At 47.4% G+C, this 5588-nt stretch overlaps 1 pseudogene; it reads left to right on the top strand.

Moving 5' to 3' along the window:
- The first annotated feature begins 252 nt into the window (after nt 1-252).
- Nucleotides 253-5082, top strand: LOC102775230 (annotated as a pseudogene).
- The last annotated feature ends 506 nt before the right edge of the window (nt 5083-5588 follow it).

Genomic DNA, 5588 nt, shown 5'->3' with positions numbered 1-5588 from the left:
CACCTGGGACACTGGGATCAGCACTCCCCAGTGAGGAGGAGAGGCAGATGCTGCCCTGGTTTCCTGGAGGAGCAGAGGAAGAGGTAAGAACATGACTTGATTGTGGGGGAGCACGCCATGGGACGGGGGAGGGGAGGGGGATAAGGCAGCTAGGGACAGGTTGTGCAGGGACCCACACTTTGTAACATCACGCACACTGGGATCTCAGCTGGCGTTGTCCCAGGCCCAGGGAAGCTGTTCTAAGCCCTCCGGATGACACGGCTTTCTGAGATCCTGGAGCCGAGTCTGGCTTTTCCAGTTTACACTGTGGTCCTGCTTTCCTACAGGCTTCGTGTTGACCCTTTCGTCAGCGCTGTTATCAGCCGCCCCAGTCTGTCCCTCCAGGCCTTCGAGTCAGGCTTTCAGAGTCGGCTTTTTCAGTTTGCACTGGACACTAAGCAACCAACCAGCGAGCCGTCTAGACCTTTTAGGAAAGGAGGTGAGAAGGCAGAGGTGAGTGGTGGAGGGCTCAAATCACAAACACATTGCTGCCCAGTGAGTGGCTGGGGACACTCAGGTTTCTTAACAGCACTAGGCTAGCAGGAGGGTGGATGGGCGGCTTTCCCCTTGCTGCCACTGGGCTGACTTCCCCCTGCAGGCTCACATGAGGCCCAGCCTTCCCCCAGCCACTTGTGATTCTCCACCAAACCCCATCTCCATCCTAGCTTGTCTCCTTTGCTGGTGATGCGCTGTCACACTTTGACTCCCGAGCTCACCACCAAGGAAGTCAGAGCTGCTCCTTTCCTGGAATCCTGACACCCCGAGGGCCAGGTATCCATGAGAGAAGCCTCCTTCTAGAAAGTACCTGTGAGCACTGTCATGTTAAGTGGTCAGACATGCACTGCCCGCTGATCCCGTGGGGCAGGGCGGGCCGGGGAAGGCACAGACCGGGACAGGAGTCAAAGACAAGGGCCCCTTCCATGTAATGGGCAGATGGTCCAGATGTCCAGTGCAAAGCCTGGCAGAGATGCGGGTGCAGGCAGACCGAGGTGGGGTGCTGGGAGGAGACAGACACACAGCTCTTGGCAAGAGGCTCCCTGCTGGGCACCATCGACACCTACTCTATAAGGCACAGAAAGAACCAAGCAAAAAAATAAGGGAGTTTCCTCATTACCCTTCAAGGCTATTTGTCCTTCATCTTCTCTTTGTAAGAGCTGGGGTTTGGATCCCTACTCAAAAGCTCTCCCCTTTCTGCTCCTTAGAAAACGCTCTCTTGTTTTTAACACCTCTACCCTCTCTGAACTTCTACAGCACTCAGAAAACTGTCCCTCCAAGGAAACTTACACACACACACACACACACACACACACACCACACACACGCACACACCGCAATCTACGTCACACACTTGAAATTTCCCTGCCCCTTCCAGTGGGAGGTCGACGGGCTCCTCGAGACACAGAGGAGCCTCTCACACCTACGTTGCAACCTGGACCCTGAAGCCTGACCCAAGCCCTCACTCTGCAGACGCGGAGGCAGCTGTTTCAGGCAGAGTCTGCAGAGTCTCCAACGGCAACTGAAACACCAGCTGGGAGGAGAAGGGCCTGGGCTCCCACACTGAGCCTCACACGCCTCTTGACCTAATGAGGCCCTGCCTTCATTAACGGGGCCCTGAGGATTAGGCTGAGCACAGTCAGCCCCAAGGAAGAGGAAGGAGCCGGAAGAAGCTGACCTACCCTGAGTCTCACAGTGATATCATTTCCACCAAAGCGCCCACTCGGGCTTGGGGCACAGCCAAACGAGTGAGTCAGAGAAGGAGGGGCTGCAGGTGGGCGGCAGGCGGCATCCCTTCTGCCATGCCACAAATCCCCTTAAAATGCTTGTTTTTAATTTTTTAAGTATATTTTTATTGCTTTCAGAGAGGAAGGGAGAGAGACAGAGAAACGTCAGTGATGAGAGAGAATCATTGATTGGCTGCCTCCTGCACACCCCACAACCCGGGCATGTGCCCTGACCAGGAGTCAAACCTCCTGGTTCATAGCTCAATACTCACCATTTAGCCACACCAGCAGGGCTAAAATGCTTGTTTTTAAAAAGGGGAGAAGCAAGAGGGCCAGAAGGGGCTTTAATAAATTACAAAAAAATAAATAAAATCGAGGCATGGTGAGAATGAGGTGAAGGCTCAGTGGTTAGTGGGCCAGCTCTTGAGTCTCCATCTCTGCCTACACTTTACCAGTAGCTCCTTTCTGCCTGTGTTCTGTACCTGTGCCCTCGCCCCACCGGACGGAGAGTCCTTAAGCCTTCCCGTTCCCCGTGATTCATGTGTTTTCCTTGGTTGAGGGCAACAGCTCGGCCTTGGCAGGTGGGGGGTCCCGGGGATGACACGGTGTTCTGATTAATCCCCATAGGAAGTGATGCTTCTTGCAGTTGGGAGACGGGGCTTCCATTCCATTCCTTATAAAGGCATGTGTTTTTCTTGAATAAATGCTAAATAAAACCAGCCTTTATGTGTTTTCCCCTTGATCTGCAACCCCATTAGTCCCATAAATAAAATGACGCCTTCAAAGCACACAGACTGCTCTGCAGGGTGGTCTGGGGAGACAACCGCAGACTGTGCGATGGCCTATGACACCACACTCTTCTCTGGAAAGTCATGCGGGCCACACCGCTGCCCCCGCCAGACCGCGGGCCCAGAGAAAGTGAGCCCCACTGTGCTCGGTCTCCCCCATCCCTGCTGACTCTGGGGACTGGAGGTCAGCTTCCCACTGTGGAAGGAGCAGGGCCTCCAGAGGCTCCAGAGCTGCGGGACTGCCTTCTGGTCTTGGGAACCATCTAACTTCTGTGAGCGGTTCTTTTCCGGGAGATAACAATGCCTACCTCATAGCACCGTTAAAATAAAAGACCTATGCTCCAAAACAATAGTAACTATTATTGTTAAATTGTTATTACCTCAATCACTGGTTACATTATTGAAGTAAAACCCTGCTCACTAGAGTGTTCAGTTAATAGAGGATTTCGTTTACATAAAACAAATTTTCTGCATAACACAAGCCTTTCAGAAGTAACCATTTTCATTTCTGGCCATGGTGCAGAAAATAATTCTAGAGCAGTGATGGCGAACCTTTTGAGCTCAGTGTGTCAGCATTTTGAAAAACCCTAACTTAACTCTGGTGCTGTGTCACATATAGAAATTTTTTGATATTTGCAACCATAGTAAAACAAAGATTTATATTTTTGATGTTTATTTTATATATTTAAATGCCATTTAACAAAGAAAAATCAACCAAAAAAATGAGTTCGCGTGTCACCTCTGACATGCATGTCTTAGGTTCGCCATCACTGTTCTAGATTATGTTAAAATGCTTTCAAACTTCAGAGAGTAACTGGGTACTTGGGCCATTTTGCATCTTGCATCACTCTGAGCAGTACTTCTCATTGTACAGTTGTGTTCTCATTGGGTTGAGTTGAAGGCATATTGGGCTGTCAACACAATACAACAAAAACAAAAACAAATTCTACAAATGAGCATGTCTTAATTTAGTTTCCTCCTTTTTCCTAAAGGAAAGAGGTGGGGGGAAACATAGAATAAAAACAGACGGTTTTGAAGGCTGACGGAGATTTCTGCTGTCTGTGACTCCAGTGGATTGAAACGAAGGGGTCGTGAGGTGTCCTTAGCAGACACTGGAGACAAGCTCTTCCCAGATTTTTGCCTAAATAGACACAGACTTCCCAGCAGGAAAAGGGTTCCTTGGTGTCGTATCTAAACTTGCTAGATGAACTAAAGAGAACATTTTGATCTATGGATATGAGCTGTAAACCAAACCCCTTCCTTTCTTATCTTCTCTCAAATCCCAATGCAGAGAGAGAGATGACATAAAACCATCTAATTCTATCTATCTATTTATCTATCTCTCATTTGGATATAAAGTACATATTAAGCATTAAGTACTAGAAGGAAGTGCTAGGATAGGTTAATGACATTTACTGATCACATTTATTGATCATCTACTACTATACAGAGTGCTTGTACGTACATTATTTACTTTAATCATCACAATAGCTCTACGGGGACATATTTTCTTATTTCCATTTTACACATAAGAAAACTAAAATTCAAAATGTTAGGTGACTTGTGCAAAGTCACACAGCTTATGCAAGGCAGAGCTAAGAGTCAATCCAGGTCCTCTGAAGTCAAAATCTATACTCTTTCCAAAAAAAGGCAACTGAATCTAGAATAGCTGATGGTTGTAAAATATTATAATTGAAAGGGAGCAATTGAAGACATATCTTTACTTTAAAAAGGAGGAGGAGCCGAAACCGGTTTGGCTCACTGGATAGAGCGTCGGCCTGCGGACTGAAGGGTCCCAGGTTCGATTCCGGTTAAGGGCATGTACCTGGGTTGCAGGCACATCCCCAGTGGGGAGTGTGCAGGAGGCAGCTGATCGATGTTTCTCTCTCATCGATGTTTCTAACTCTCTATCTCTCTCCCTTCCTCTCTGTAAAAAATCAATAAAAATATATTAAAAAAAAAATAAAAAGGAGGAGGAGATGCGCCATGGCTTCGGGAGCTGTGGCTTCTCCTGCTGGGTCGGAGCCCCACCAGCCCCTCCCCCAGGAGACATTTGCAGTGGGCCAGCCCTGCTCCACTGTAACCATGTGTGACCACAGGCGGTGATCAAAAATGCCAGTATGTCAGGGGAGATGCAGCAGGACTCCGTGGAATGTGCTACTCGGGTGTTGGAGAAATATAACATAGAGAAGGATATTGCGGTGCATATTAGAGGAGTTTGATAAGAAGTACAATCCCCCTGGCACTGAATCGTGGAGAAGAACTTTGGTAGTCATGTGACACATGAAACCAAACACTTCATCTATTTCTACCTGGGCCAAGTGGCCATTTTTCTGTTCAAATCTGGTTAAAAGCATGGACTGTACCACATACCCAGTGATTCATCCAAAAAATAAGGATTGCAGCCTAACTTTCAAATACCAGAGACTGACATCTTCAGCCTTGCTTAAAGGAACATCTTGATCTTGAACCTTTCTTATGTTGTTTTGTACAGGGCATTCTCTGAACTCATTTGTTGTGATTATAAAACAATTTAAAAACCAGCTTTTATTTGTATTTATTTTCTATTCCATATTTCTCTGCCTCGTGTTTTTCCTCCTCAAAATCTATTCCTTTCCCCTAAGAAAGTAAAAATGGGGAAAAAATTAAAATAAAATAAAAATAAAGAGGAAGACACTGAAGTCCAGAGAGGCGAAATTATTTGCTTGGGATCACACAGCTCATTAGCAGCAAAGCCAAGTCTAGAACCCAGGATTCTTTCCACTATTCTTTTTGTTGTTAATCCTCACCCGAGAGTATTTTTCTCCATTGATTTTTAGACAGAGTGGAAGGGAGGGAGAGAGACAGAGAGAGAAACATTGATGTGAGAGAAATATCAATTGGTTGCCTCCTGCACGAAACTAGGGGCCGAGGATCAAAACTGCAACCGAGGTATGTGCCCTTGACCAGAATTAAACCCTCAACCCTTCAGTCCACAGGATGACACTCTAATCCAGCGGTTCTCAACCTGTGGGTCGCGACCCCTTTGGGGGTCGAATGA

Source organism: Myotis davidii, unplaced genomic scaffold (genome assembly GCF_000327345.1).
Source record: "Myotis davidii unplaced genomic scaffold, ASM32734v1 scaffold54, whole genome shotgun sequence".
NCBI classification, from domain to species: Eukaryota; Metazoa; Chordata; class Mammalia; order Chiroptera; family Vespertilionidae; genus Myotis; species Myotis davidii.
Note: the sequence above shows the minus strand (reverse complement) of the source record. Positions and strands in the feature narration are given on the sequence as shown.